The 20,203-nt window shown below is 46.4% G+C and overlaps 1 protein-coding gene across 1 annotated transcript in view; it reads left to right on the top strand.

Annotated features, from left to right (window-relative positions):
- UVRAG (UV radiation resistance associated) overlaps nucleotides 1–16,043 on the top strand; it is a 150,846-nt gene extending 134,803 nt beyond the window's left edge. The window contains exon 14 of the mRNA XM_083609877.1: nucleotides 16,027–16,043. The gene's annotated coding sequence lies outside the window, so the exon portion shown is untranslated. The remainder of the gene's footprint in view (nucleotides 1–16,026) is intronic.
- The last annotated feature ends 4,160 nt before the right edge of the window (nucleotides 16,044–20,203 follow it).

Genomic DNA, 20,203 nt, shown 5'->3' with positions numbered 1-20,203 from the left:
AAAGTTATGAAGTCTCACTTAATCAAGACACCACCCACCTTCCCCATGGCGGCTGCTTTGGAAATGCCTTCTCAATTCCCGGATAAATCCAGGATAAAGGCAATCTTTTTGTTGCTGTTGAGGACCATATTCCCTCAGGTCCTCAAAGGAGTGGGGGAGCTGGATGATACTGGAAGCAGCCAAGGCTGGAGACCAACATTATGGGGCCATCCCTTCTTTATTCTCTTTTTAGCACTCTCCCTCCTTGCCACCCACATGAAATCAGGGCAAGGGATGCATGAAATTGACCAGTTGGTGGCGACGTCCTGACAGGGCCTTCTTGGTGGCGGCTCCCCATTTGTGTGTAAACACTCCCCCCCTCCAAGGGAGTTGCCTTTGTCTCCCTCACCATTGACTTTATGGAAGAACCTAAGTCTATTCCTGTTTACCCAGGGACTTGGTGGATGAAAGACCTGTTCCTGGCAACCCTGAAATTATTATTTTCCCCCAAATTTTTTTATTGATTTTCCGAAATTTATAAACAAACAAACAAACAAACAAACATAAATCCTAACTGTAATTATTCCACTCTTAATAACATTGTTACATGACTTCCTCGAATCCCCCTGGCTGAGTTTCAATATATATCATTATGACGGTTTTCCAAAACAAATTTCTCATAAAATTTACTTAATCAATTAACGTCTTTCTTTCTTTTCATTTTAAATTTAAACATGTTATTCTATAACATCACATATTTAAATCCTAAGCCTATCTAGATTTTGCAAGTATTTCTATTTAAATTATCTTAGCATATTTAACTAAATAGTCTTTGAATTTCCTCCATTCCTCCTGGTACTCCTCCTCCTTCTGGTCGCGGACTCTTCCGGTCAGGTCGGCTAGCTCCGAAAAGTCCATCATCTGCCATTCCTCCACTGTTGGGACTTCTTGTGTTTTCCAATTCTAGAAGGTTTTTTTTTTTTTTTTTTTAAATGTTTTTGAGAAGTTTTAATTGCATTCTCTTTTGGTTGGGTTTACTCCTTTGAGAGGAAAGGGTGTGTGTGTAAATTTAATAAATTTATATGTGAATAAGATGGAGAGCTGCACACAATCCTAGTTGCATGGTGAGTCCCCCCCCAGTGGAAATAAAGACACATGACACAGTTATTAAGGTTAATGGGCTAAATAAGGCCATAACTTTATTGGTTACAGGTGATGAGCGGTATTGGCTTAGGCATTGGTCCTAACCGACTATATCCGACTTCAGCCCTTCTGCTTGAAGTCCGGGAGGGGTTAACCACCAGTAGGGGGAGACCTGCTGATGCACATCAACTAGGAACTCCCCCGGGGTCACCACTAGGGGGCGTGCCTTAGGCCCTCACCTCCCCAGGCTTCGGACAGGGCCACGCCCCCCGGAATCCTTTATCGGACTACCCTTCAATATGCGGGGCAGGTGATGGCGCTTCCTCCCCTCTTCCATCTACAAAACAATACCAATACCAATGTCTAACTGCTAATACCAAGAAAGTTGTGACGATTTGCTATGAGGTAGGCGAAAACCAAGTGGCTGGTGCCAATTTGCCAAGTGGGAAAATTCCTACCAGGCCCCTCAATGGCGACAAACCAAGGTCCATAACATGGTCAAGGAATGAAAACCTTAAAGGTGGGATGGTGGGAAACAGGAACAGCTGGTAGGGGGCAAAAGAGGGAGATCCCCGGCCACGCCTGCCTTAAATAGGGCAGGCCATGCCCCCAGAGCCAGCCGATTGGATGGCCAGGGGGTGATGCGGCTGCAGAGTCTCCCAATCATGCGGGGGCTGGGCCCATGAAGCCCGCAACCCCACCTCCTCTGCAGGGCGGAAGTGGCTTTCCATTGGGTGCCCATCCTCGATCAAGATTATCCAATTTATCTTTCAGTGCCTCTGAAGGATTTCTTGCCTCCATCTCCAGCTGTGCTAACCTTTGATCAGTCAGTTCCAAAATTCGGGGAAATGGCAACGCTCCGTCTCCCCATCCACCGCGATGCACCGCTGGTGTCCTTCGCTCGCCATTGACACACATTTTTTTGGAGTCTTTCCCAGATTTGGCAGGTCAGTTCTCGGAAGGGTGGAAACTTCTATTTTGACTACATACATAAATATGCAAAAAAAGACCTACCAAATTTCTGAAGCGTGCCAGCCTGCGAGCTCTGACACAGCGGCTTGCGGGTTCTTAATAACTTATTATTACACACACATGTTTACGCGGTTACTGGGAGCGTATTATATTACTCCACTGGTTTATAGACTTTTAATACTTTCCCCCCTCAGAGTCTTACGGTTTTCAAGGTGCTGAGGGTCAAACTTTGTGTATGGAAATGGGAGGCAGAGAGAGAGAGGGAGAGAGATGGAGGACTTTAGAATAATAGAATCGTAGCGTCGGGACACCAAGAGTTGTCCATTTCCTGGAATAAAGGAACCACAGATTTTTTTAAAAAAACCTGACAGATGGCCTTCCAACCTCCAAGGAAGTAGAGTCCGTCACCTCTTGTGAGAGTCTGTTTCACTGCCGAACAGCTCTTACCTTCAGAATGTTTTTCCCGAAAGTTTAGTTGGAATCCCCTTTCTTATAACTTGAAGACATCGCCTGGAGTCCGAGCTTCCAGAGCAGGCAAAAACAAGCTTGCTCCATCTCCCATGTGACAGCCCTTGAGATAGTTGAAGATGTCTATCTATCTCCTCTCAGTCTCCTCTTTTCCAGACTAAACATACCCAGCTCCTTCAACCGTTCATCATAAGGCTTGGCTTCCAGACCCTTGATCATCTTGGTTGCTCTCCTCTGCACCTGTTCCAGCTTGCCAACATCCGTCTTAAATTGTGGTGTCCAGAACTGGACACAGGACCCCAGCTGTGGTCTGACCAGGGCAGAAGCTGCTTCTTCTTCTTTGGCGATCACTCGTAGCCGAGTAAGATTGTCTTCCAAAAACACAGTTTTAACAATGAGTTTGTAAGTGACTGTGGAGGCCAATTCTGGAACCACATGTCCTTCCACAGTGGGGACATTGGTTTCCGGGCGGGAGTTGATCATGGCGAGGGTTTGCCAAGCGTGCCTTCCTCTTAGCACGTTTCACTCTTGCGCCCTGGGTTCGAGTGTCTTCAAAGCCCATGACACTTTTGGCAAAGGCTGTTCTCCAACTGGAGCGCTCGCAGGCAAGTGTTTCCCAGTTGTCAGTGTTTATACCACATTTTTTTAGATTTGCCTTGAGAGAGTCTTTAAACCTCTTTTGTTAACCACTAGCTTTACGCTTTCCAGTTTGTCAATATCCTTCTCAAATTGTGGCACTGGACACAGGACTCCAGGTGAGGTCTGACCAAGACAGAATAGTGTGGAACTAATACGTTAGTTATAGACCATCACCCAGAATTCTTCTTTTATTCTGCAAGACCACCATGAATGAAAAAATGTGCCAACGAACTTAAGTAAATGCTTAAAAGAACCTTTCCTAAAAACCCAGAAGCTTTCCTTCTGTGAATAATAACAAAAGAAACAGCCTCCCCCCAATCAAACTACTTTATGGATGTGACTACAGCTGCCCAAATTTTGGTAGCACAAACGTGGAGAACAGATGCAATACCATCAAGAGAAGAATGGCATCTTAAAATATTAGAACATGGCCTGCATTACAAATAGATTAAGAAATAAAGACGACAAGAATGTAAAAGAGGTCTGGACATTCTATATACAGTGGACGCTTGGGTTGTGAATCTGATCCATGCAGAATGCACGTTCGCAACCCGCAGCATTCACAATCCGCATCTGCACATCTGCGCACACACGGGTTGTGATTCGGCGCTTCTGTGCATGTGCAAAGCGCAATTTAGCACGACCACCGGAACCCGGAAGTAACCCATTCCGGTACTTCCGGGTTTCGGCGGTCCGTAACCCAAAAAAACGCAACCTGAAGTGGCTGTAACCCGAGGTATGACTGTAGATTATATGGGAAAATACTATAACAAGAAAAGTGTAACAGACTGGGAGGGGGGGGAATACTCAGCAGTGGGAGAGTGTATGGTAATGAAAAATACTTAGTAGAGCAAGAAAACACAGTTGAAAAGATAGGAAACCAGGGGGAAAGTGGTAGGGGAATTAAAATTAAGGTTTATAAGAGTCAAATAAATTGGAGGAATAAGTTATGTTGCTATTATTATTCACATACATAGGTTTTATATTTACGCTATCTTTTTCTTTCTTTCTTATTACCATGTGTTTGACTGTAACACAGTATACATTGTACATTGATGATATGATAAAATAGAAAAGCAAATGAGAGAGAGAGAGAGACTATTACTTCCCTTGATCAGGACACTATACTTCTATTGATTCAGCCTAGAGAATTGATGCTTTTGAATTCTGGTGCTGGAGGAGACTCTTGAGAGTCCCATGGACTGCAAGAAGATCAAACCTATCCATTCTGAAGGAAGTCAGCCCTGAGTGCTCACTGGAAGGACAGATCCTGAAGCTGAGGCTCCAAGACTTTGGCCACCTCATGAGAAGAGAAGATTCCCTGGAAAAGACCCTGATGTTGGGAAAGATGGAGGGCACAAGGAGAAGGGGACAGCAAAGGACAGGATGGTTGGACAGTGTTCTCAAAGCTAACAGCATGAGTCTGACCAAACTGCGGGAGGCAGTGGAAGACAGGAGTGCCTGGCGTGCTCTGGTCCATGGGGTCACGAAGAGTTGGACATGACTAAATGACTAAACAACAACAACCATTAGCCTCTTCTTTTTTTACTGCACCATCACACAGGTGAGAGCCGAGTGCACCTTTGACCAAAGCTGGACCCACTACTCCAAAAGGAGCATGACAGAGGTCCTACACTTCCCATTATGCCCCATCCACTGAGATGCATTGTTCTAAAAAGAAAAGGAAAACACAAACGTTGAAAGAGACCTTGCTCTTGAATCTCAGTGCGGCTCCAAGAAAGGTCAGAGAGTCCATCGGCTTCTCTAGCTGGGGCGCAGTGAAGTGGATGCTTCTACAACTTATGTCAGCCACACGTCACACCCCACAGATGAATGCTTGATGAGACCTGGGCAGAGAAGACAGCGTGACCAGGTCACTCTCAGGAGGTTGGTGTTTATAGTCTCCCCCATCTTCCAACCCCCTTTTGGAGTGCATTGGATCATGTTGCTCCTTCATAGCGGGAGGCAAAGATGTCTTGAAACACGAGACCAGGAGCGGCTCTTTAAAGCTCTCCATGGCCACCGACTTCCTGCAGTGGGGCTGCTTTGTTGATTACATATGTAAGGAACCAACTTCACACAGGTCCTGAAAGACCTACATTGGCTCCCAGTACATTTCTGAGCACAATTAAAAATGTTGGTGCTGATCTTTAAAGCCCTAAATGGCCTCGGCCCTGTATACCTGAAGGAGTGTCTCCACCCCCATCGTCCGGCCCGAACACTGAGGTCCAGCTCCAAGGGCCTTCTGGCGGTTCCCTCATTGTGAGAAGGGAGCTTACAGGGAACCAGGCAGAGGGCCTTCTCAGTAGTGGCGCCTGCCCTGTGGAATGCCCTCCCATCAGATGTCAAGGAAATAAACAACTATCTGACTTTTAGAAGACATCTGAAGGCAGCCCTGTTTATGGAAGCTTTTAATGTTTGATGTGGTTGCTTTTTTATTATTAATATTCTGTTGGGAGCTGCCCAGAGTGGCTGGGGAAACCCAGCCAGATGGGTAGGGTATAAATAATAAATTATTATTTTTATTTTTATTTGTTTCAGGATGGCTCTTACCCTGCATCCACTAGAATTTGGTTTATGGGGAAGTATCTGCCCAGCACCAGCCAAACCAAACTGGAGTCCACTCCAGTTTCAGAACAGGACAAGATAGTCAGGTTCTAATAATAACTGAATGCATGAATTTGGAGCTGCACCTGTATAATTTCAAAGAGCTTGGGATTTTGGCAAGGGGACTTACGTTTAGAACGGCTGGACGGAATTTCTGAGGATTTTTGAGGATTTCGGCATCTTCCTCAAGTTTTCATGTGCTCCAAATGCCCCTGTTTCCCAGAGAATGGGACTTGAGGTGGGGGATTGAAATATACTCAGAGTCGCAAAGTGATTTCATGCTCTTTATTCAGCTCATAGTGGTGAGGAGGAATGAATGAAAGTCCCCTCAAAGCATCTGCTTTATATACATTATTTACACAATGGGCCCCACATGATTGGCTAATTCCGGAATTCTACTGTAAGCCAATCAGGTTGTGGATTCACTTCTATCTGGAGCATGATTGGGTGGTTCCTGCCAACCAATCATACTGCTGCATTGTTCTAGGACCAATCAGACTGCTGCATTCTGAATCCTATTCTTCTAGGACCAATCAGACTGCTGCCTTTTGGATCCTATTGTTCTAGGACAAATCAGACTGCTGCAGTTTGGATCCTATTCAACTCAGTACATAACAGGGATGAATCCATTCCGTTCAGATTTTAATGCCAACGTAACTATTTCATACTTTCCAAACCAAGATGTGAACTGAAGCATAGTTTCCCTTGGGAATTTGCAGCTCTCTGATTTTTTGCAATGCAATTATGCAATATATAATGTGTACAGCATAATACACATTTACACATTCTGAAGGAAATCAGCCCTGAGTGCTCACTGGAAGGACAGATCCTAAAGCTGAGGCTCCAGTACTTTGGCCACCTCATGAGAAGAGAAGACTCTCTGGAAAAAGACTCTGATGCTGGGAAAGATGGAGGGCACAAGGAGAAGGGGACGACAGAGGACGAGATGGTTGGACAGTGTTCTCGAAGCTACAAACATGAGCCTGACCAAACTGCGGGAGGCAGTGGAAGACAGGAGTGCCTGGTGTGCTCTGGTCCAGGGGGTCACAAAGCGGAGGACACGACTAAACGAGTAAACAACAACAACAGCATAATATATGTGTACAGTATAATAATGTGTACAGTAATACCTGCATGCTCCAAAAAGAAAAGAAAAGAAAAGAAAAGAAAAGAAAAGAAAAGAAAAGAAAAGAAAAGAAAAGAAAAGAAAAGAAAAGAAAAAAGTCTGTTGGTGAAGATAATGCACAAAAATACATTGGGGAGTGGCGGTTGTTGCTTGCAGGCTCAATAGCGCATTGAAAGATGTGTATATCCATAATACCAAAACTGAAATGAAACATACTGTTTTGACTCAGCTCTCAAGTTAAGCAGGGACACAGCTTAAATTCAGGCCTTAACCTAATGCCCTTTCTTCCTTATCCTTTGGCAATACAGTCGTACCTTGGTTCTTGAGCAGAATCTGTTCCGGAAGTCCGTTCCACTTCCAAAAACGTTCAAAAACCAATGTGAGGCTTCCGATTGGCTGGAGGAGCTTCCTGCACTCAGCTGGAAGCCACGGAAGCCACGATGGATGTTCTGGTTCCCAAGAATGTTCGCAAACCACTACACAGCGTTCAGGAGCCAAAACCTTTGAGTCTCAAGGCATTCATTAACCAAGGCACGACTGTATATAAATATTAAGACACTTGAGGAAACGAGTTCAATAGTCACAATCTTCAGGTAAGTATGCAAATAAATTCAATTCGTTTCACATTTAAGGTGTTACTTAATTTGTGCTTTGCAAAACAATGCATGAACTGAAACACACCCCTCCTTTGAAATTCTGATTCAGAATTTTGCAGTGCAGTTTTCCAACCAAGTGATGTATTCAGAAATGCATATACCAGGGTAAAGTGTGCATATAAATGCATATATTAGTGAAAAGAACATACAAAGGTGCCTTATATTAGGGCAAATGCTTTACAAATATGTATATATTGTTGTTGTTTAGTCATTTAGTCGTGTCCGCCTCTTTGTGACCCCCTGGACCAGAGCACGCCAGGTACCCCTGTCTTCCACTGCCTCCCGCAGTTTGGTCAAACTCATGCTGGTAGCTTCGAGAACACTGTCCAACCATCTCGTCCTCTGTCGTCCCCTTCTCCTTGTGCCCTCCATCTTTCCCAACATCAGGGTCTTTTCCAGGGAGTCTTCTCTTCTCATGAGGTGGCCAAAGTATTGGAGCCTCAGCTTCAGGATCTGTCCTTCCAGTGAGCACTCAGGGCTGATTTCCTTAAGAATGGACAGGTTTGATCTTTTTGCAGTCCATGGGACTCTCAAGAGTCTCCTCCAGCACCATAATTCAAAAGCATCAATTCTTTGGCGATCAGCCTTCTTTATGGTCCAGCTTTATGTATATATTAGGCAAGTGTATTAGGGGAAATTTGCACTTTAATGCTGATAGATTTTCATAGAATTGTAGTGTGGAAAGGGACCGCAAGGGTCATCTAGATCAACCTCCCATGAGGAATCACAGCTAAAATATCCCTGACAAATGAGCATCTGACCTCTGTTTGAAAACCTTCAAACCACCCTCCTTCCAAGGGAGTTTGTTCGAAAGAAACGAACCTTGGAAATTGTGGAGAACCTCATGAATTGTCCAGCTCCCTAAACCCTTAAGAATCAGTCTTCTAGGGACTTTTCCCCAGCTCCCTCTGGAGTCCAGTACTTGGATGAAAAACAGGGGACATGTCAATGGAGCAACTCAAGAGCATATCAACAGAAGTGTATATCCGTAATGCCCAAAACAGAATTGAAACGAAAGCATATTGCTTTGGCTCAGCACTCAAGTTAAGCAGGAATCCCTGCTTAAGTTCAGGGCTTAGTCAAATGCCCCTTCGCTCTCCTGCAGTTGTAAAAAAGAAAGATAATATTAAGACACCTGATTAAACAAGGTCAGTATTCACAATCCCAGAGAGTTCCCAGAACTGTTATTGTGGGGTGTAAAATGACTAATGTGGGGCAGGATGGTTCAAGAGTCATGGGTAGCAATTTTGCTTTGCCTTACAAATGACCTGGACATCTTCCAGGGTATCCTAATATTAGCAGAGCGGGCAGATATTTTTTCTTTTTTCTTTGCTGAAGTGAAATCTAGAATGTATATCTCCAGTTTGCTTTAGTTAATTAAAACGTAGATCTTCGCCATGCATCTTCAGACTCTGCCAAGCTCCTTGGGATTCAAAAACTGCTTTTGGCATCTAAAGCAGCCTTTCTCAACCTGTGGGTCCCCAGATGTTGTTGTACTACAACTCCCATCACCCCTAGCTAGCAAGGCCAGAGCTCAGGGGTGATGGGAGTTGTAGTCCTACAACATCTGGGGACCCACAGGTTGAGAACCGCTGATCTAAAGGAATGCATTGACAAAATATTTTTTATTGACTCGGATTTTTAAATACCGTATTTTTCACTCCATAAGACGCACCTTTTCCCTCCTAAAATGTAAGGGGAAATGTGTGTGCGTCTTATGGAGCGAATGCAGGCGGGAGGCTCTGCTCAGCGCTCCCTTTAAAGAGCTGCGTGGAGCGTGTGTGCGGGGGCTTTTCCCCGCGGAGGGAGAAGGGCAGCCCGTCAGTCCCTTCTCCCTCCTCGGGGAAAAGCCCCCAAGATGAAGGCTTCCCCTGCCCTGAAGAGGCTTCGCGCGATGAAGCCAGAAGCCAGAACAGCAAGAGGGATCCCTGCGCAGCGATCCCTCTTGCTGTTCTGGCTTCTGGGATTCAGAATATTTTTTTTCTTGTTTTCTTCCTCCAAAAACTAGGTGCGTCTTATGGTCTGCTGTGTCTTATAGAGTGAAAAATACGGTATTTACATTTCCTCGGTATGTTTTTCAAGAGCATTATAGGACACACATGGGGCAAGAGGATGGCAATGAGACCCAACAGAGTCTATTCTCCATTCCACCCATGAATTTATCAGGTCTCTGTGGTCACTTGGGGGACATAGGGTAGAAAATCCATATGTGGGACATCTTTGGGAGAAGAAAAGGCTGAGGAGTCAACCTTACACAAATACAGAGTGGAATCCCTAAGGCGGTTGGATGGCACCTTGTACACCTCCTTCCGGCAACTCCTGCAGCCAAGCTGGTGGCCAGACATCTTGCTCTGCTTTCCTTTGGATCACATCAATGAGGTGAAGAGTGGGATCTTGTCATCTGGGCAGCCCAGGGCCTCCAGACACACTGCCCAGGCTTGTGCCTCAGGGAAGCCACTTCAGTGCTGCTAACACAACAAAAACAACACAGGAGGTAGCAGTTTCAAGTTACTGATCTCTGCAGCCACAGCAGGCGCTGTGATTCTCCAGCAGTTGAACTTCACCCCTGGAGGCGCACTCCATTGTCTCTTGAGAAAGAAACATGCCAACAGCAAATGTTTGTTATCCTGCCCTGAAACCTTATGGTGAAGTCTGGGTAAGAAATCTTTTCAAGTAATAGCAAGGGTCTGTACACACAGGCTTCTCTCTAAGCCTACCCCCCTGGCCACATGCATCACAACCTTGCTTTGCAACAGGAGTGTCCCCTCCTCCTGGTTGGAACGTGTCCTTGAGTTTTGATGATGCTTCTTGCTTCCCTGGGTGGAAGGTAGAGCAGGAACTGGTTTGTTGCGCAAAGCTAAAAATTAATTTGCTGCTTCACCCACTTTTGCTTCTGGCCTTCCCATCACCGGCGTACGACCCCTGGAGAAAGTGACAACTACAGTAGATGGAATAAATAAATAAAATTTAAAAATTGTCCAGTAGCACCTTAAAGGACCCCTGACCATTAGGTCCAGTCGTGACCGACTCTGGGGTTGCGTGCTCATCTCGCTCTATAGGCCGAGGGAGCCGGCATTGGTCCGCAGACAGCTTCCGGGTCATGTGGCCAGCATGACTTTTTTTTTAATAAAATAATATTTATTAACAGTTTAAAGACTATAAAAGAAAGAAAAAAGAATTCAACAAAACAATACAATACAATACAAAAACAAAAACACTACGTGACACTGACACTAAAACATTGAATTAACAAAACACAACACTCTTTAAAACACATACATAATTTCAGTATCTTATCTTTCATTCACTTGTTTCCACGACCTCCTCACACCTCCCTTTTTGTATTCCACTTCAATTAACTGTTTCAGCAAATCCTTTCCATCTTCCTCAGTTTTCTGTCCTGTAATTTATCTTAACTTATTCTAACCTTATTTTTTTCCCTTTAATACATTAAAAATCTATTTATACTTAATTCCTTATAACCTTTCTGCTAAAGCCATATAACTTCATTCCAACATTTTTCTAGCATTCATTAATTTTACAGTATTTCTGTAAATAGTCTTTAAACTTTTTCCAGTCTTCTTCCACCGACTCTTCTCCCTGGTCTCAGATTCTGCCAGTCATTTCCGCCAGTTCCATATGGTCCATCAACTTCATCTGCCATTCTTCCTGGGTGGGTAAATCTTGTGTCTTCCAATACTTCGCGATAAGTATTCTTGCTGCTGTTGTTGCATACATAAAAAAAGTTCTGTCCTTCTTTCGCACCAATTGGCCGACCATGCCCAGGAGAAAGGCCTCTGGTTTCTTCAGGAAGGTATATTTAAATACCTTTTTCATTTCATTATAAATCATCTCCCAGAATGTCTTAATCCTTGGGCATGTCCACCAAAGGTGAAAGAATGTACCTTCAGTCTCATTACATTTCCAACATTTATTGTCAGGTAAATTATAAATTTTTGCAAGCTTGACTGGTGTCATGTACCACCTGTAAATCATTTTCATTAAATTCTCTCTTAAAGCATTACATGCCATAAATTTCATACCTGTGGTCCATAACTGTTCCCAGTCAGCCATCATAATGTTATGTCCAACCTCTTGTGCCCATTTAATCATAGCATGACTAAGCCGCTTCTGGCGAACCAGAGCAGCGCATGGAAACACCGTTTACCTTCCCACCAGAGTGGTACCTATTTATCTACTTGCACTTTGATGTGCTTTTGAACTGCTAGGTTGGCAGGAGCAGGGACCGAGCAACAGGAGCTCACCCTGTCGCGGGGTTTCGAACCGCCGACCTTCTGTCCTAGGCTCTGTGGTTTAACCCACAGCGCCACCCGCATCCCTAGTAGCACCTTAGAGGCCAACTAAGTTTGTTCTGAGTAACCAACTAAATTTGTTCAACTTAGAAACTTAGTTGGTCTCTAAGGTGCAACTGGACAATTTTAAAATTTTATTTATTTATTTCGACTGCGTCAGACCAACATGGCTACCTGCCCAAATCTACAGTAGATGGATCTTTCATCAAGCAGAACACATAAGATACCACTTCCTTATCAAAATCTCTACACACAATAGATCAGGGGTCGGCAACCTAAGGCCCTTGGGTCAGTAGCGGCCCATGGGGTTCATCTATCCAGCCCATGGCGCCCCCTGCCCCCTGCTCTTACCGGTGCGGCACAGCGTGGCACGGCGCGGCGCAGGAAACCGACTTCTGGGTTGATGGCACCGGAAATAAGGTGTGCGCATGTGTGCGGGATGGAGAAGCGCCTGTGGGCATGCACACACACTATTTTCGGTGCACATCCGGGTCAGAGGAGTGCCAGAAATGGCATGTGTGCATGCGAACGGGTGCAGCTCTGACCCAGAAGAGTGCTCGTGTACACACGCTCCGGCCCATCCTCCGACGGACAGAGCATGGACCGGTCCATCGTTTGGTAAGCTTGCTGATGCCTGCAGTAGGTGCCGATCGCTCACAGTCACTGAAGATCCCTTTCCATTTCCCTTGTAGGAATCAAAGGGAGAATTAACTCCTTCGTCTTGGCTGAAACCCCAATATCTCTCCTTTCTTTGTAGAGGTAAACTGGGGGGAGGTCAGAAGTAGGAAATGTGTGTGCAATATGTGTGTGTGTGTGTGAGAGAGAGAGAGAGAGAGAGAGAGAGAGTAAAGGGCAGGGAGAGTCTTCTGGGAAAGTACTTCTGTGTTGCAAAATTAGTTTCGCTGGGTTTATAAGGTGTCGAAGACTTTTAATGCCATCTGCTGTGGTACTGCAAGATAGTAAACAGGACTAGCAAAAATGTCCCTCTCCAGACAGCCCTCTCCTGCCCCCAATTTCCCCCCCTCTCTTCTTGGCCCCTTTCCAACCATTTCTCCGTAATTTCTTCCCCATCTTTTTGCTCTGTCTCTTGGATTGCGTCCCATTCTCTCCGGACTGTCTTATTAATTTTCCTCTCCCTCTCAAAGAAACCAGGTCTGCGGCTGCAGGCTTTACGGCATTCTCTGGCAGACCTGAACATTAAGGAAAGTGGCAGTGGGGGGGTGGTGGAAGGTATGGACAAAAGAGATTGTATGTATGTGAAAAAGAGAGAGAGAGAGAGAGAGGGAGGGAGGGAGGGAGGGAGAAGCAATGCCTAGCAGGGTGCCAGTAATGGACTCACATTGATGGGCCAGACTTATTATTAAAGTAATACCCCTGGAATTTATATGGACTACAGACGTTTTATGGCTACGTCTCACCACCTGGCATGGCTGCTGGAGAAAAGGAAGCAGTGGTAGTAGTAGACCCACTGGCCTGGAAACTCAGCCTACCCTTGTAAACTTGGAGCCATGATAAAGTTATAGACCCAGTTCGCACAGCTGACTATGAACCAGTCGCCACATGTCCAGAAGCTCCCAGGTGACTGTAGCAGCTGCCGGTGGAACCGACAGCAGCACAAGAGGCCCTTCGCCACCTTACTAAGAGGTGCTTCTCATTTATCCTCCAGCAATGGCTTCTCTAAGCATAGGGGTAGGGGGACAAGGAAATCATTGCCAAGGGAAGTTGCCCGTGTGCTTTTGTTCCTCTTGGCTGCAGCTGAACCCAGTCAAGTGCTGCAGAAAAGTGAGAGAGTGACCTTCTAGGAATGCCTGTAGCTGTCGTTTCTGGTAACGGCTGCTACAGTCAACTGGAGGCTTCTGAAAATACAATGGCAGGTCGCTGAGCGAACTGGTCTGTTGGCTCACTTATATAGCCTGGTTGCAAAGCATAAGCATGTATGTATGACCCCCCCCCCAATGCACAGTCCAGGCCACAGAGAATAGGGGCAGCTCAGCAAGGTACCTGCAGGGACATATCCAGATAACTCATGCAAGTGAGTCAATGTGCATATTGCTTTCCCTGATATTCTGACTTGGATGTGGGAAAAATCTTTAGACGTAACTCCAAAGAACGTGAACATTCAGATTCAGGAACAGCAAATCACATTAAGATGAAATGCTCCCCAAAATTTATTTTGTGGGGAGCCCTTTTTTCTGCCAGTCCTGAATCTCCCAACTTTCAGCTTTGTGGCATGTCAACGTTCTAGTGATATATTGAAGGATTTCGGCATCAGTGTCGACCCTTGTGGAAAGATAACTGCCCAGGTAAGAGAAGTGGTCAACATTTTCCAAAGTTACACCATTGAGTTGGATATGTGGTGCTGCAGAGGCAGACAGGCGAACTAATGCCAGTGTACTGGAAGAAGCAAAGATCACCAGTGTCAAAGCATTGATTCTTCAACATCAACTTTGTTGGACTGGTCATGTTGTGCGGATGCATGTTTATCGTCTGCCAAAGCAACTACTCTATTCCGAACTTACAAATGGAAAGCGTAATGCTGGTGGTCAACAAAAGAGGTTTAAAGAGTGTCTCAAGGTAAATCTAAAAAAATGTAGTATAAACACTGACAACTGGGAAACACTGGCCTGTGAGCACTTCAATTGGAGAAGAGCCTTTACCAAAGGTGTCATGGTCTTTGAAGACACTTGAACTCAGGACGCAAGGGAGAAACGCGCTAAGAGGAAGACTCACTTGGCAAACCCTCATCATGATCAACTCCCACCCAGAAACCAATGTCCCCACTGTGGAAGGACGTGTGGATCCAGAATTGGCCTCCACAGTCACTTATGGACTCACTGTTAAGACCGTGTTTATGGAAGACAATCTTACTTGGCTACGAGGGATCACCAAAGAAGAAGAAGAAGACAATGAAGGTAGAAAAATGCTTCTCCTCCTGCTTTCCCTACACTGAGCATCAATTTTCAGCCTTCCATCATGTTTCCTCTTACTCATTTGCTCTCTAAACTTACAGTTCTGCAAACTTTTCCTCCCAGGATTCCCTGCTCTAGCTGATTGGCCAGCCGCTTCAAGTAGGCCAAAGGGCCTCTATGCCGAGGGCTGCGGAGAACCCCTCTCTCTCGAGCCACTTCCAACTCCCTCTTTAAAAAAATGAAAAAAATAAAAACGGCTGTCTGTTTCCAGCCTTTGATTGCAGTTGATGGATCGCTATCATATCCCGGCCTCTTGGGGGAGAAAAGGCACACAGCTGATGCAGGAGATGAAATCAGTTAAGGAGCCACATTCTGTACGGACCCCTTCCTTCCCCGATAATCAGCAACAGCTGAGAATGTCATGGTGCCCACAGAGTGAAATGCAGCCGGCTTTGTGATTCATACCACGTCTCCCGCCGCTGCTTGCCTCTTGCATCTAACTGATGCATGGCCGCTCTGTAACATGGACATATTTCTCCCTTTTGCCACGAGGTTCCGACTTCCAGGCCAAGACAGAATCCAGAGAGAGCGAGGAAGAGTGGGGCTTAAGCCTTTCTCTTTGATTGCAATGCAAAGGCTATAGAGTCAGGATGGGGATGGGGTGGGATGTCCTCTGTGGGCCCCCGGATGGGACCAATGGATTGGTAGCATGTCAAGGAAATTGAAAGCTACAAGGCTTAGCTGCAAAGCACTATCTTGGGCCTTCTTAAGAGGAGGGCCTCCGTGGGAGTCGTGACACGTAATGCATAAGGTGATTACGGAGAGATATGACTATCAGTACCGCCAGAGACATTTTGACAGGCGAGATCTTCCGCCTTAAGCTCTTCGGGTGGGAAAGGGGCTGAGACGTTTCATGTGTCTGGAAAAACCTGTGCCCCCTATTTTCCCAAGATAGCAAGCAATTGCAGCGCAGTCCTTTCCAATTAGCCAAAAAGCCACGTCGGAGGAGGAAGGAAGGGGGAAGGATATGGGGAACGCAGCAGATTCCTCTAGTTTGACAACACACAAGATCATGTTTTGATGCTGCCGTTAGAGATGTGCTGGGCTCCTTTGTCAGTGCTGCTTGGGGGAACATGACTGTTCTCGACGCGACCACAGCGGCTGTGTTAATTATTCTCTGGTGCTGTTCCCATATCTGCCCCATTCAGGTACAGGTAAAGGTAAAGGTAAAGGTAAAGGGACCCCTGACCATTAGGTCCAGTCGCGGCCGACTGTGGGGTTGCAGCGCTCATCTCGCTTTATTGGCCGAGGGAGCCGGCGTACAGCTTCCGGGTCATGTGGCCAGCATGACTAAGCCACTTCTGGCGAACCAGAGCAGCATACGGAAACACCGTTTACCTTCCCGTCGGAGCAGTACCTATTTATCTACTTGCACTTTGATGTGCTTTTGAACTGCTAGGTTGGCAGGAGCAGGGACCGAGCAGCGGGAGCTCACCCCATTGCGAGGATTCAAAATGCCGACCTTCTGATCAGCAAGCCCTAGGCTCTGTGGTTTAACCCACAGTGCCACCCGCATATCCCAGGTACAGGTAGGGTTGCCATATTCCCCCAAGTGAAAATCAGGACAAAGTTGTTGCTACTTGCCATGCGGACATTTTGCCAATTCAGCGATAATCTGCCCAGATGCCATTTGGCTGCTCGATTCCCGGACACGTCTGGGAAAACACAAATGTATGACAGTCCTATGTACAGGAGTCCTGCCCCCGACACAGGGGTTGTGTTCTGGGCCCCTGTGGGCATCAGTGAAATCACGTAAAGTGGGGAATGCCCCACTTTAATAGGGATGGCATGCAGGGAGTTGAGAGAGAGAGAGAGAGAGAGAGAAGGGCACCTAGCAGAACTGATGCCAGGATGGGGATACAAAACAACAACAAACCTATGGTTACGTGAAACATACACAATAAACACACAAGACGTAACCAGGCGTACTTTTGAATGAATAAGGTATACTATTCATTGTATCAAATTGTAGATTTCAATGGAAGTCTCATAAAGTTCAATGAAAAAAGCAGAAGATCCAGTGGATCAGTTCATTCTCTAGTCAGTTCATGCACAAGGTCCATACATTGGACTGCAAGAAGATCAAACCGATCCATTCTTAAGGAAATCAGCCCTGAGTGCTCACTGGAAGGACAGATCCTAAAGCTGAGGCTCCAATACTTTGGTCACCTCATGAGAAGAGAAGACTCCCTGGAAAAGACCCTGATGCTGGGAAAGATGGAGGGCACAAGGAGAAGGGGACGACAGAGGACGAGATGGTTGGACAGTGTTCTCGAAGCTACCAGCATGAGCTTGACCAAACTGCGGGAGGCAGTGGAAGACAGGAGTGCCTGGCGTGCTCTGGTCCAGGGGATCATGAAGAGCCAGACACGACTAAACAACAACATCTTCTCTTCTGTGGTCTCCTCTGTTATGCGGCCTTCCTCTGGACCCCAGCCTGCCCTCTTGGAGCGTTAGCCACCATGGAGTAGGCTCAGGTCGGGCCTGGGCTTCGCCATGTGTCTTTGCCCTCCCGGTGCTCTCCTACCTCTCCTCCTGAGCAGCAGCAGCGGCATGGCAAGGTCGGGGCCCCACTCTTTTTTCTCCTTCCTCTTTCTCTCTCTTCCTGCTGCTTCCCCTTCTCCTCTCCTCCTTCTCCTTGCGTCGGCTCCGGGGTTTTCCTGGCCCTGGAGCGCCACTGGGCAGTTGGCCAGGCGCTCTTGCACCTGGCTCAATTTGGGTCACAGGGGGGTGTCAGCGGTTCCCCCCAGTTGATGCACCAGGCATCCCCGGTTCCCCCTTGGCAGTGGCGGCGGCAGCAGCAGTCTCAGCAGCCCAGAGCAAGCCTGGTAGCGCAGTTGGCTCTGGCTGGCTTCAGGAGCTGCTGGCTGCCATGGTGCCCGCCATTTTGCCTCTCTGGAAGTCCCCATATGATGTGTCTTGTGCCGCTGAACCATTCACACAACATTCATTCCCTACTAATAAATCTACAACACTTAAAATACAAATCCGGGGACATTAAATGAGATCCGGGGACATTCCGGGGAAGGATTTTTTCCGGGGACAGATTTGTAAATCCGGGGACTGTCGCTGGGAAACGGGGACATCTGATAACCATACTCTTGATCCTCTTTAATGGGCTTCTTTATCCCACAAGGGAGCCTTGTGGGTCCTTTGTGGTGCATTTCTGTCAAGACTAAGATGCTTACAGGGGACTTAAAGCAGCACATGTTTCTATTGCATGGAAGTTGAAGAACTCTATAACATAGATTATCCCACCAATGCACAGAGAGAGAGAGAGGCTTGGATATTTTTGCTTTGTTTTTCTATTCCCCGGACTGCTGGAACCCTGGAAGACTCCAGCCAGATTCCTCATTCTGCTCAACTCGCTTTTATCTCCCTGCCCAGCACCCCACAGGATAATAAATACATGCCGTGCCACGTGGATACAGATTTGCGTGGGGAGGACTGTTTTCAATTTCTCCCGGAGTCAGATGTTGGCCGTGAGAGCTCTGCTTACCGGCTGCACAAGGAATCGTTGTTTGCCTGGCCCAGAAAACTGCTCCGGAACAGAGAGTCAGGAAGTGTCTTCGATTTGAGGGTGAGGACGTTGAGCAGCATTGTGCGAAGAGAGCAGGAATCTTGTGGCCTGTCAATTTCATTCAGGGCTGTTTGGTAATCGGCCAGGTATGCATTACACAAATAGGCTGGTGGGTGCACATGCATGCGGGTGAGAGAGAATTGAAGAGCTGGGAAACACACCAAGCACCGCATGGTCTCCATTGCCCCAATCATGGATTTTTCAGTGCAGCTCTCTGGCCAAATAATGTGCAAATAGATGTGTATATTTTAGAGAATCATAGAACTGTAGAGTTGGATGGGACCCTGAGAGCCATCTAGTTCAACCCCCTGCAATACAGATATCTCAACTAAAGCATCCATGACAGATGGCCATCCAACATCTGCTTAAATATCCTCCAGTGAAAGAGAAGCAGGAGAAAACAAGCTTGCTCCATCTCCCATGTGACAGCCCTGGAGATATTTGAAGATGTCTATCATATCTCCTCTCAGTCTCCTCTTTTCCAGGCTAAACATACCCAGCTCCTTCAACCGTTCATCATAAGGCTTGGCTTCCAGACCCTTGATCATCTTGGTTGCTCTCCTCTGCACCTGTTCCAGCTTGCCAACATCCTTCTCAAATTGCAGCACCCAGAACTGGACACAGGACCCCAGGAATGGTCTGACCAAGGCAGAATCATCTTCTTCTTTGGCAATCCCTCATAGCCAAGTAAGACTGTCTTCCATAAACACGGTTTTAACAATGAGTTCGTAAGTGACTGTGGAGGCCAGTTCTGGAACCACACGTCCTTCCACAGTAGGGACATAAGTTTCCGGGCGGAAGTTGATCATGGCAAAGGTTTGCCAAGCGTGCCTTCCTCATAGCACGTTTCATTCTTGCACCCTGGGTTCGAGTGTCTTCAAAGCCCATGACACCTTTGGTAAAGGCTGTTCTCCAACTGGAGCACTCGCAGGCCAGTGTTTCCCTGTTGTCAGTGTTTATACTAATTTTTTTTAGATTTGCCTTGAGACAGTCTTTAAACCTCTTTTGTTGACCACCAGCATTACACTTTCCATTTTTAAGTTCGGAATAGAGTAGTTGCTTTGGAAGACGGACTATGACTTCCCTTGATCTGGACACTATACTTCTGTTGATGCAGCTTAGAATAGCATTAACCTCTTTTTCTGTTGCATCATACCATTGGCTCTCGTTAAGCTTGTGGTCTTCCAAGACCCCCTAGATCAGCATTTCTCAACCTGTGGGTCCCCAGATGTTGCTGAACTGGAACTCCCATCACCCCTAGCTAGCAAGGCCAGAGCTCAGGGATGATGGGAGTTGTGGTCCAACAACATCTGGGGACCCACAGGTGGAGAACTGCTGCCCTAGATCCTTCTCACACGTATTACTGGCAAGCCAAGTGTCCCCCATCTTCTATTTGTCCAGGTTGATATTCATTCCCAAGTGCAGAACCTTACATTTGTCCCTATCGAAATCAATGTTGAATCTCAATTCTGTCTTTTGGGGCAATAATAATAATAATAATCGCATTATATATGGGGAAATGGCTTGCAAAAAGGAATACACTGAGCAACTGCATATAAAATGTGCCTATGGGTAGAAAGGGGCTTCAAAATCCATGTGAATTTTTGTGTGGACATGAAAAACTCAAGCTGATGTGAAAACGGAGTGAGACATGTTTGGAGAAATGAGAAACTGAGGGAATCTGGAATGGGGTGATCCATTCCATTCTTCATGGTGTGATGGCCTGGGACTCGGGCTCGGACTTGGAGCCA

The sequence above is a fragment of the Podarcis filfolensis genome (assembly GCF_964270895.1).
Source record: "Podarcis filfolensis genome assembly, chromosome: 4".
Lineage (NCBI taxonomy): Eukaryota > Metazoa > Chordata > Lepidosauria > Squamata > Lacertidae > Podarcis > Podarcis filfolensis.
The sequence above is the reverse complement of the archived record's forward strand: the minus strand, read 5'-3'. Positions and strand labels throughout refer to the sequence as shown.